Source organism: Paramisgurnus dabryanus, chromosome 14, assembly GCF_030506205.2.
Source record: "Paramisgurnus dabryanus chromosome 14, PD_genome_1.1, whole genome shotgun sequence".
In the NCBI taxonomy this organism is placed as follows: domain Eukaryota; kingdom Metazoa; phylum Chordata; class Actinopteri; order Cypriniformes; family Cobitidae; genus Paramisgurnus; species Paramisgurnus dabryanus.
In genome coordinates this window covers 25,547,575-25,561,276 of record NC_133350.1, presented here as the reverse complement: position 1 = coordinate 25,561,276, position 13,702 = coordinate 25,547,575, and positions in this window count along the sequence as shown.

Sequence of the window (13,702 nt, the reverse complement as noted above, 5' to 3'; positions counted from 1 at the left end):
AATTTAAAAGCAATGTGTGTACTTTCTAATTAAATGCCCTTTATATATGAATATCCCATCTAATCTAATTTCTGCCTGTAAAGGATGATGGCTCTGTGAGGTCACTGCAAAAACTTAATTTAAGCTTAGTATTTTGTTTTCCTGTAATATCTAAACTTCAAAACAGTTCATATTTGGAGGTAGATTTGGTTTGGAGGCAAGATATTGTCATTTTTTCCACCTTGTATCATCAGCACGCAATCCAAGCATTGTTCAGCCAGCTCAGTTTAATATCTATGGATAGGAACAAAGTCTCTTTCGGGAAGTCACACCACTAGGTAGCCATGTTTGCAATGCCTCCGTGGCAGTTATTTTAGTCTTGAAAGACTAAAGTCCTATCTGTTTGAATGGTGAAAGACAGATATCTCTAAAATCACAATTAAACAACATTTTCCTGACCAACAATTAAACCTGATAGCTACTGTTACAAAAACATCTAATTTCAAGGTCATTTTAGCTGCTGCTCATGCACACAGGTTGACAAGCACCTCACACGGTTCTGGCTAGAGGGGATACAGCTATGGCCAAATCTGACAAGATGTTGGGTTTAGGGTTAGGTTTTGTGGTAAGATTAGGATGAAAAACAGCGAATATGGCTAGACAGGATACAGCTACGGCCAAATCTGGCAAAATGTTGGGATTAGGGTTAGGTTTTTGGGTAGGATTAGGATGAAAAACAGCGAATATGGCTAGACAGGATACAGCTACGGCCAAATCTGGCAAAATGTTTGGATTAGGGTTAGGTTTTTGGGTAGGATTAGGATGAAAAACAGCGAATATGGCTAGATAGGATACAGCTATGGCCAAAATTCACAAAATGTTGGGTTTAGGGTTAGGTTTTTGGGTAGGATTAGGATGAAAAACAGCAAATTAGGCTAGATAGGATACAGCTACGGCCAAATCTGTCAAAATGTTGGGATTAGGGTTAGGTTTTTGGGTAGGATTAGGATGAAAAACAGCGAATATGGCTAGATAGGGTACAGCTATGGCCAAATCTGGCAAGATGTTGGGTTAAGGGTTATTTTTTTGGTAGCATAGGATAAAAAACAGCAGATATGCCTAGATACGATACACCTATGGCCAAATCTGGCAAGATGTTGGGTTTAGGGTTAGGTTTTTGGGTATGATTAGGATGAGAAACAGGGTATATGGCTAGATAGCATACAGCTACAGCCAAATCTGGCAAGACGTTGATGTCTTTGTTCAGTCGAGAAGAAATTCATTTTTTTATTTTAAATTTTCATTTAATAGACCTGATTGGACCTCAACAGTTTATAGTTTAAATGCAGTTTAAAATGGAAGTTTCAAAGGGCTCTAAATGATCCAAAAACATCTTATCTAGCAAAACGATAAAAAAAATTAAAATATGCACTTTTAAACCACAACTTCCCATCTTGCACTAGCCGTGTAATGTGCAAGCTTTAGATTTGCGGACCATTTTAAACAATAAACTGACACAAAGACAGTAATTAATATCATTCCACATACAACAACGTCTAAATGGTCCTCTTTCTCCAACACTGTTGCGGTAGTACATCATGCGTGACCTTTCGACATGACTACTCATTACGTGAGGTTGCGCTGGGGCGTCACATGGCTGGTGCAAGATGAGAAGTTGTGGTTTAAAAGTGCTTATTTTTTCTTGCAGAAAATGACAATTTTAAACTGCATTTAAACTGTTAACTGTTGGGGTCCAATAAAGTCTATTAAATTGAGACAATTATATTAGCCTTTAGATTAATTTATTTTTTTGGTTGTTGTTTATACACTTCGTTAAATTTATTCCATAAGGTTTTATACTAAGAAAGATATCAAACCTCTCATGTCACATCTCAGGAATCTGTATACTGTAGCTCTTGGAACAACATTGTTTCCAAATATATGTGTGTTACTGTATGCGTGTTAGCCAAATGTGTGACTCAGACATGGAATAAAAATCATTTTAGAGTTCAAACTCAAAATACGTCTGCATTTCTTGCCGTGTTTCAGAAACTCACAATTCAATCATACTTTATGACTTATGCAATGTACAAAGTACAGAGTTCCTTTTGAAGGTTTTTTGATCATATCTGGCCATATTTGTAGAGAAATCCTACACTTGATCATATAATTCTCTTGGCAGATTCTTCTCTTTATTAAGTTTTTGTTGTTCCTGTAATTAGTAAAGCATTGCATTAGCAACACAAAGATCATGAGTTTGATCCACAGGGAACACACATACTGATATTAAAATATATAGATTGTAAGTCACTTTCGATAAAAGCATCATGCTTATTTTGATGCAAAGTAACACTTTAATTTATAAGACTCTCTAAAAAAACATCTTTACAGTATCTGTACATCCTGGCATTTTACAGGAATGCAGACACTGGCTGACCTTTACCTCTGACTTCTTCTTCAAGCACTACATCACATCAGTACAGCACCATTAGGGTATCTGTCATTACATGACCACGCTCCACTGAAGATATACTGTACTATACACACACTGAGTGCTCAACACAATGCAAGCTGCAAAACAGATGTCCACAAAACATGGACTTAATGCTGTGGCCTTCCTTTGAGACTTTAGACTAATTATAGACATGATGTGTTTCATTTTATCCTTGTGTGGAAATGTTCAGCAGAATTTAGCATTCCATTCTATTTCAGTGGGAATTGCTTGCAACAGAAAGGCACTTGATGTCAGGCAAGCACGCTATCATATACCCATACTATTTCTGTAATGTAATCATTTTTCTGTAACAAGTGGACTATCAAAATAAAGTGTAATCAAAAGAAGAAGTAGGCATACTAGTAATGTACAGTTGATCTATACTGTACACTATTAGTATAATTACTAAACATGATTAAGCAGTTTATTCTGAGCATTGCCCTTTTTTCTTTCCTCCTTTCTTACGTGAGCATGCACACGTTGAGATGTTCTGATCATACAGTACAGTTCATCCCCCATGAAATGTCGAACCACAGATGTAACCCTAACCCTAAACCCCAACTCTTAAGCTTTACAGCCATGGCAAAATGAGATGCAGACCTCAGGTATGTGGTAAGCAGAGCAGAACAATTTCAATTTTCCAATCTAGACTATAATTAGGCTACGACATGTCTATGATTTTTCTGAAACATTATATGGAGCCGTATATGCAAGGCACTCATTTTCAACCCAGCAGTGGCGGTTCTAGGGAGGGGCCAGCGGGGGCCAGTGCCCCTGTGACTTCAAGCTTGGACCCCCTTGTTGCCCCCCTAAATGTGGGGTGTGAAATTATTTTTACAAATTTTTTGCGATCATTGTTTTTTTACATCCGTAATTAGACAGTGGCATAAACATTGTATTTGGCCTGTTAATGTCTTTAGTGCACACTGCAAAAAATTATTTTCAAGAAAAAAAATCTTTAAAGATCAAAAAATTATTAAATTAAATAGCTTTTTCTTGATGAGCAAAATGACCCAAGAAAATAAGTCTAGTTTTTAGACCAAAAATATCAAATATAAGTGATTTTATGCATAAAACATATATTTATGGTTTAAGAAAAACATTTAAGATTTTTTCATACCCCATTGGCAGATTTTTTGATTGTTTTATGCACAAAATCACTTACATTTGATACATTTGGTCTAAAAACTAGACATATTACTAGACTTAATTTTTAGATATTCTTACTGAAAACAAGACAAAAATACTAAGGTTTTTTTTCTTGAAAATCATTTTTTCCAGTGCAATGCAGAAAATAATATGAAAAGAATAAGGTCTAAATGTAACTGGCCCCTCTAACAGTAAAACTGGCCCCAGATTGGCCCCCCCAGTTGAAATGGTCTAGATCCGCCACTGCAACCCAGTATTGAATCAAAAAGGGACGAACCCAGACATTGGGTTAAATTAACCCAGAAAATGTTTACATTTGACCCAACAATGGGTTAAAACGACCCTGCATTTTAGGTTGAAACAACCCAGCGTAGATTAAACGGGTTGGGTTTGTCCCTTTTTGACCCAATGCTGGATTGCCTCCCAAAATGCTAAGTTGTTTTAACCCACAATTTTTTGGGTTAATTTATCCCAATGACTAAGTTTGTTCCTACTTGACCCACCCCTTTGCAAAACAACAGCGTTATTTTTAGAGCGCATATAGCTGCTACTTCCAACACTTTGGATGATGAATAAACGTCTAATCAATCCACTCTTTCCCAAATAAATCTTTCCGTTTTAATAACGTTCCCATGAAATGCACCTCTAAAGAAAGGCTACAATCCATGGCTAAAGCGGTTTTGTCCCTTAAATACAGCTTCAAGTCTTTAAAGCTAGCAGAAGAGAAGTATCTGAATTCATTATAGGGTCATTAAATATGGAGGATCGGTGAGCTTGGGTTCATTTTCTCTCCATCCAACAAACAACAAAACAACAAGATTGCCAAGAAAAGCAGTGGAACATGCATTTTAAACACACCACATGCATAACAAAGGCTAACACAGCACTGTTATAATTAAAGGCTAAATGAAGGGATGGAGCAATGCCAGGCCATGTGATAAGAGAAAACCTGCTATATTGGCCCGTTGCATTAAACTATCTGATGATTTGTTGGTGTTTGTGCGGAAGTACATATAGACCGTCTTAAGATTCAGCATTCCAAACGTGTTTTATGGTTCACAGCATGCAGGCAGACAAAAGTCTTGGCAATATTACGCATTATCTCAGAGCTGATGTGTTTAACAGCTTTCCATTTGCATTTATGCAGCTCACGGATGCTTTTATTCAAACTTTAAGAAATTCAAGATCATATTTGGTAAATGTATATGGATCACTGGGAATCGAAGCTGTGATATTAGCACTACTAGTGCCATGATTTACAATGTAAAAGCAAAGGTTTTTCCATGCCAAGGACCACTTAATGGATAGAGGAGGATCAGGGACCCCCAGTAGATGTTACAAATCAAATTATGGTTTTACACACTTTATTATGATGGTTATGATGGTTTAAATTTACTGAAGAGATTTTAAGGGGGGAACCTTCATTTTAGTCACGTTTTTATATTATTTTATGTGGGCATCTTAATTTCAACAAGTTTTTTATAATTAACCTATTAATGCATTTTTGTTGGATACCAAAAAATATTTGGAGGACCCCCAGTAATATCACCACAGACCCCCAAGTGGCCCTGGACCCCCTGTTCAAGACCCATGCTCTAAAGAATGCTGGATTATTCATGCAGCGACCCAGCTTCGGGGCAAAAGGGACTAATCCAACCTGTTGGATACCTGTTAACCTAACCTATACTAATCAAAAATTCTGCGTTGAAACATTTTCTGGGATAGTTAAATCCAACGGCTGGGTTCGTCCCTTTAACATCCAACGCTGGGTTGAAAATAATCCCACATTTTGCAACACAGCAACAGTAACACATTTTTTGTGTCAATGGTCTGGTTGTCTTTATAAACTTTGGCATGGGATCTCGCTAGACATTAAGAGGTGCCTGTGGATGGCCGCCAAATAATCTGTGGCAGTAGCTTTCCAAAACCATTCTGTAATGAGCATGATGATAGCTCACTGAAATATTGGGATTGTGGCAAGCAAAACCGAAAATTATGCAAGTAAACATTTCCTGGCAATTTAGAGCAGCAAAAAAAGTATGTTGGTTGCAAATGTTAACAATGTTAAGCTAAGCATCGATGAAATGAATACCTTAGAGAAACTACAGTATGGAACAAGTACGTATAGAAATAGTATGCATGCAACACTCCAGGGAATACAGTATCCTGACTTTTTAATAACAGACTTCAAGTGATATCAAAGGGATTTTTAACATCTTTTTTTGCACTCATTGTTTATTTGAGCTGCTAAGAACATGGAGAAAGCAGTAGAGTGATAAACATAAGCAGCATTCATAAACAATCAGCAAAAGATAAACATTATAAAGATTTATATGAAAGATTTATTTGCATTTGAAGGATGGTGCATGCAAAAATACGTTTGATCCAAGCTGTGTGTGTGTTCAGAATCTGATATATCAAAAGAATAACAGGTCTATATGAATGACTTGTTTTCTCTTTTTAATTAATACCAGTTGGATTTAACTGGGTAGCACACATTCGTTCCTCATTATCTTCCTTAACACTTCACAGAAACCCCTTGTGTCTGTTATTTTTCCCTCTTCAGTGCTCTCCCCTCGTATCGTGGTATCATAGTTATGACTGGGTTTTTTTCCCCATTTTAGGATGTGGTCTTTTGACAGGAGCCGCAACGCAAGCAACAGACTTGACTTCACGTGTTTGTTGTTAGCAGTCTTTCAGATACATTCCCAGACTAAGCAGAACTTGTGTTTACGTCCTCATGTTTTCCACTGATGCTGTTTATAAAACTCCTGAGCATTTAAATGAAATGCATTTGCGTTCCTTTACCACGGTACATGTGATGAAACTTGCCAGTGGATTTTGGATAAAACATACTATTAACCTTCATTGTGATGCATTGATTGTTTCCTATTTCTTAACAACAGTTCATACAACCAATCAGGATTCATTTCGAATCCTTTTGTTAGATTTGTGAGTTTAAACATAAGCAAAAAAAGCCTGAGTTGGGATGTTAACTGGCATGAAGTTTAATGCAATCATACAGAACAATAATTTAGAGGTTGGATTAAAATCTAGATCATTTTCAGGGAACAATGCCATTTTTCTCAGGAATGACTTACAGTATAATTTCATGCTAAACCAAAAGGTTGATGTGATCAGTGAGTCAGTTTTTAATTCATTAAAGTATGCAAAAAATAACTATTGGAACAAAGTACATTAAGGATGAGGACCTTATTCATCCAATCCTGTAAATTATTTTGTAACCCTCCTCCTCCCCAACTCCACATTTTCTCAACATATAACTTATTGCAACATTCTCCATTATTGTCTTAAATGTCCCATATTGTAAAATCTGAAGATATATCTCAGCATGTCGAGAAACCACTGTTCAATCGATGGATGTCAGGAAATTAAATCATTGCACAGGCTTCTGAAAAACATTACTATGCGAGACCAATTCTTAATGTTGATTTATTCAGAAATTTCTAAACATTTCAGTGACTGCTTCGTCAATGTGGCACATTTCAATGCTGGTTTTTCCAAGAATCAACTCATCAAAGATACTTTAAATGTCAAATCCACAACCCGTACAATAAAGCATTCGATTCTCACATGCTCTTGTCAGTAAAGTTGGTCCCTTTTTACCAAGTTTTTGGTACTTAAACTGCAAATATATATTCTTAACCTCCTAAGACCCGAGCTTTGGTTTGGCTTGCATTTTAGATTTCTTCCAGCTATTTGGGGTTAGGAAGAACCAATAAATATAATAACCAAATATTTTTCTTTGAACATGAAGCAGGGTTATTGTCCATGTTTGTGTACAACAGGTTCCAGTTACACATAATCAGGGACGTGCACAGACATTTTGAGGGGCAGGGGCTCAAGTGAAATAAAGGGCAATTCTCATAATTATGTATATTTTTTTCTTTTTTTTAAACAAGAAGTATATATATTAACGCAATTCTGACTTCCTTTTTAAAAAAAAATTAAAAGTTTTATTAATTTTATCTTCCTCAAACTCACGCAATTGTTTAATTTTCAAAAGATGTCTACAAAATAATCCGTTCACAGACACCATGGTCTCCTTAGTAGTCTAGGTTTATAGAGCAGCAAAGGAAGCCATTACACAATGTGCATGTTTTGAAAACATTAAATTACACATTAATTACAAATGTGTTAAAATTCTAAAAACAAAGTTGTGACTGCTGAGTTAGCGCTACATGCCAATAAATGCTATAACATATGCTAGCGTTTAGCTGATTAGTTGTTAGTTGTTACTCAAAATGTATGTTTGTCTGATAAGGGCTCAAAATATAAGGTCTGTTTACTAATGTGAGCTTCTGGCATGAGCCTCAGAGCAGAGCTCAACATTATTATTCATGACCCTTTCAAATAGGGCAAAATAGACCATTTAATTAAAATGACAAATTCTAGGGTTGTAAATAGACATGTAAAAACGTTTCTGGATAATTTTTGCACTTAATAAAGCAACATTCTATGTAATTGTCAAAGAACAATTTAACATATTATGGCAACACATCCTATGGCACCTTTAATCTTAGGTTTCATATTTATTAGGGTTACACATGTCAGAAACAACAAATATAGATACGGCCTATTTTATTTGTATTTTATATTTTACTTTTTTTTGATGTCAGTGAAAATTCAGACTGGGCAAGTAAAATACTGAACCATCAGATTTCTTCCCAATCTACTCCAGCAATCCAGTATAACACATTATACTTATTTAACAGCCATTACAAAAAACGCAAACAAAAAAGCTTACTACTGTAGTTAGCAATTGTATTATTGTTTGTGCTTTATTATTTAATGAGAAGTCTGTTTAAACTACATACACTACACTGTTACAAGTTTGCAACTCTTCAGGTTAATTTGGGATTGCCATGGAAAACAATGTCCCTGAATCGTTATGTGTAACAACGTGTCCCATATTTTGTGCATAAAACTGTTAATATAAGAATGCTTTCTTCCTCACACACTTACCGGTAGCCTCCCTGCATAATCATGCACATGATCCCATCTCGTTCAGGCTGAGCTTTGGCGCTTGAAGCGCGAATGATGCAGCACGAGTGTAGACAAACCAATCATAAAGCGAAATAAGTTAGAGAGGCGGGACTAAGGAAAGGTAAAGCCAATCATATTAGCGATGTGAATTTTGGAGGCGGAACTCATCTGTTAACCGTTTGTGTGCCACAAATAGGTCTATTTTTCTTTATATAAGCAGCCCCGCCGCTCCCATAACGCGCATCACGCGCTGTGCGTAGGGCACCAGGTCCTCAGAGGGCACCAAAATAATAGCCTAATGAAAAAAAAATATAATGCTGATAGAATTTCATTAGCCTGTAGAAATATTATTTGGCACTTTTTATCCATGTATATGTTACAAAAAAGGGGGAACGAGATAATTTAATTGCTCTAGTATAGAAAGTATGCCCCCCAGCATTTGATGGTCCATGCCGGTTGATCGCGCGGGCGCCTGACGAAGTTTGACAGAGACTGTTTCTCAATCTGAAGGCTGCAGCCTCCAGAGGTCGCATTTCCAGGCTGCATACGTCATCAAAACCTTTTTAATTCGTAATATTAACAATTATAAAATTGACTATTATTCTTAGTTCATCGTAAATTGCTGTAATATGCTTATGACTTGCTAATATAATGTTCAGTTAACTGAAATAAACCAGGCTTGATGACGTATGCAGCCTGCATATGCGACCTCGCGCACGCTGCAGCCTTCGGATTGAGAAACGGCCAGACAGTAAACTATTGGAAATGGCCCCGAAAAGACAGCATGAGTCATGATCGGAAAAAAGAAGAAACTGCGGGATGATGCCCGTGCATCACTTGCAGGTAAATCCATCATGTTTTATCATTCACTCCTAAATAAGGGAAATGCGCATGTGCTGCAGCTGCTGCTAATCGTAATGCGCCTCGAGCTTGCTGTGCTGACATTAATGTTAGGAAACTATGTTGTTATAATTTATAACTTCAGTGCAAGCTAAATTGAGATTTTACTGTAAAACATTACCTATGCATATGCATTTTACAAATAACTGACGGCAGCTGTTACTTTCTTTACTACGTTTCTTTAGATATTGAGCAGTAGTTTATTTTGTGGTTTATTTTGACGTGATGGTTAATACTTTCTCAGTATAAGTTAATGTTAGCAGTCAGTGCACGTGGTAGGCTAACAATTCCTGACTGTTTAAATATATAAAAATATAAAATGTCACCATGTATGATATGAAGCAAACATTACTTTGACACTTAGTTCTCTTAATCTTTGTTTTATTTAAGAATATTGAGCATTCTTGTTTACTTATTGGTGTTTATTTAATGTAATTTATTTAAAGTGACATTGTACTTGGGAAAAACATGTCTGGATTATTTTTATTTTTTATTTTGCTATTCTATTTAAGTTTGGTCATTTTTTTCTATTTTGCTATTCTATAAAAGTTTGCACTTTCAAATGTGTAGTGTTTGTTGACTAAAGCTGTGAAGATTTTACTTTCTGCTATTAATTTATATGTTTGGTAATAAAAAGTTAAACTTGCAAAAAAAAAAAAAATTCTCAATGTCGGGGGGCATTTTAAAGGAATTATGCTTAGGGCACCAAAATGGCTAGCAGCGGCACTGTATATAAGAGTTTAAATCTCATTTAAATGATTCCTGAATAAATTCATGTTAAATTAAATAAGCAATAAGTAAAAAACACAAGAAACAGACAGACATCAGCTGTTATATGAATAAAGGTCTTCTTTTTTTTTTTTAAAGCACCCCAGAAAAAAATTGCACTTTCTCTCCAGGAATAAAAAGGGCAGGTGCTCAAGCCCCCTTTGATGTCTATGTGTGCACGTGCCTGCACATAATTAAGTATTATGGTGCAAACAACAACAAAAATCTATGTCCACATATGTGGACACACCAGGTCTTAGGAGGTTAAGGACATCATAACCTAAAATAAAACTCTAGAAAGCTTTTAAGTCCGTCTGCATCCCCTTAACGCACCAGTCACACAAAAAGAAACCCTGTTGGCTTCGCATCTAATTTGACCAGCTGCTCCTTTTCCTTTGTTATCTGATGATGAAAACAAGGTAACCGCTAAAATGTGCATTCAAAATTGATTGACAAGTCTGCCTCAACGAAAATACAACTACAGCCAGCCATACGAGAGTCACAAGCACTGTTGGCAAAAAGAGGGGGGATTGGAAAAGGACTCAATGCACACACGCAAGATAGTCTGGGTTTCGGGTCTGTTCGGCCAAAGCATTCTGTTCACTTCTTTATTTGATTTCTAGTGTGAGTCTAGTGATTGTTTGTGCATGCATGTGTGCGTGTGTGAAGTAGCTGAATGGATCATAAATTGTCCCTCTTGTGAGGTCTGGCAGACAATCCCTAATGTAAAGGTCTTTCCCATTGCCTCTGCTGAGTCCAGTGGAAAAACACTGTGGCACTGTTTGAGAGATCTGTCTCTATCTTTATGTGTTTTTGTTTGTCTCTAACAAAGTATTTTTTCACTTTCTCACTCTTTTTTGTGTTTTCTGTTTAATGGGGTAACTAACTTTAACTAACACTAACTTAACTTTTTTTCGCATAGTTGTTTTGGCAAACATATGACTTTTCTAGCCATTCATTTAAAATAAGCAAACTCTTGAAAGTCACTTAATGGCATCTACTTTGGTTTCACTGCAAAAAAAAAAATGTTTGTCTTACTTTTTTTTACAGTATAAATATCTAAGAATTTGTAAATGTAGATACATTTACTTGGTAAGCCAAGTGCCTTAAGATCAAGAGGGTTATACTTAAAGGGGACATATCTTGGAAAATCTGACTGTTGTTTAAATGCTATAATTGGGTCCCCAGTGCTTCTATCAACCTAGAAAATGTGAAAAAGATCAACCCAGTAACTTTTGGTTTTGGTAAACCATTCTCTGCAAGCATGTGAAAAAAAGGTAATTGAAATTTGTCTCCCCTTGTGATGTCAACAGTGGATCTCATTATAATAACACTGCCCCTCAATCTGCACTATCCAACCACGGCACTGCCATTTAGTGCAGAAAGAGAGAGAAAAAAATTGACAGCACAGTTTAAAGGGACACACCACTTTTTTAAAAAATATGCTCATTTTCCAGCTCCTCTAGAGTTAAACATTTGATTTTTACCGTTTTGGAATCCATTCAGCTGATCTCCAGGTCTGGCACTACCACTTTTAGCATAGCTTAGCACAATCCATTAAATCTGATTAGACCATTAGCATCGCGCTAAAAAATAACCAAAGAGTTTCGATATTTTTCCTATTTAAAACTTGACTCTTCTGTAGTTACATCTTTTACTAAGACCGACGGAAAATTAAAAGTTGCGATTAACTTTGGTTAATTTTTAGTGTGATGCTAATGGTCTAATCAGATTCAATGGATTGTGCTAAGCTATGCTAAAAGTGGTACCGCCAGACCTGCAAATCGGCTGAATGGATTCCAAAATGGTAAAAATCAATGTTTAACTCTAAGGGAGCTGAAAAATTAGTATAAAAAGTGGAGTGTCCCTCACCTCACACCAATGCTCACACCAACAAAATGGACATTTAAATTATATATATTATATTTTGAGCTAAAACTTCATATATGTACTCTGGGGACAACAAAGATTTATTTTACCTTTATAAAAGTCTTGTGAAATGTCCCCATTAAAACAAGAATAAAAAATTGCCAGTGGGGTAAGAAAAATAAACTTAAATCGAGTTTATTCAATTAAGTTGAAACTGGAATTAAATTTATTTTTCTTACCCCATTGGCAGATATTTTTACTTGTTTTAAGCATAAACCTCTTAAATTTCAAAATGTATTTCAGTAAACAAGACTTAAAATCTTAAGCCACTTTGCTTATTAAGTAAATATATCTTAATGTACGAATTAGTATTTTATAAGTTTTATAAGTTAGTATTTTTGTCTTGTTTTCAAGTATAAATATCCACGACATTTATTTTTTTGCAGTGTTTATCATCAGTGTTTTCATGTTTAAAATTGCTAACGATTTATTATTTATGATAGTCTTTTATGCTGTTTACGTCTAACATCAATACTATTCCTACAAGTAAACCTGCTTTTTTGTATTGTTGTTAGCTCTTACAATTCTTATGGTTAAAGCTCTTTTAAAGGGATAGTTTGGCCAAAACTGATATTAAACCCATGATTTACTCACCCCCAAGCCGTCCGAGATGCATATGTCCATGATTTTTCATACGAACACATTTTTAGTTATTTTAGAAAATGTTTTAGATCTTTCAGTTAATCAAATGTAAACTTACAAGGTCCACTCCTTCACGTCCAAAAAATGTGCATCCATCCTTCACAAAATAAATCCAAACGGCTCCACGATGATAAACAAAGGCCTTCTGGGGGGAATCCGTGCGGTGTTGTTGTAGAAGTATAATTTAAAACTTTATAAACGAAAATAACTCGCTTCCGGGAAAGCCGCCACCTTGCTCACGTCCGCATTCAAGATGAGATCTGTGGTGCTGCTCTGTGCCCCTTGTCCTCCGAAATTTGTCATGCGTCACTAAGAAAAGTGCGTGCACTACGCTGATACTCTCTCCTGCAGGGTTGAATACCAGAGTCTATGATGGCGGCGTTACCGGAAGCTAGTTATTTTGGTTTATAACGTTTTAAATGTGGATATTTTTACAACAACACTGCGCAGATTACCTTCAGAAGGCCTTTGTTTATCATCCTGGAGCAGTTTGGATTTATTTTTTTGAAGGATGGATGCACTTTTTTTTGGACTTGAAGGACGTGGACCTTGTAACTTTACATTTGATTAACTAAAACATCTAAGACATTTTCTAAAATAACTGAAAATGTGTTCGTCTGACAAACTATCCCTTTAAGTTGCTTTAAATACTGTCAATTATTCCGCTTATACCACAGTTACCGCAAACATTGCTCTTGTGCCTATTTTTAAGACATTTGACAGTTTAGGTGCGTGGAACTTTCTCAACCAATCAGAATACATACAGCATTCAACAAACCAGTGGTATAACGGTAAATAAATGAATGAATATCAATGAAATATATATAAGTGTTA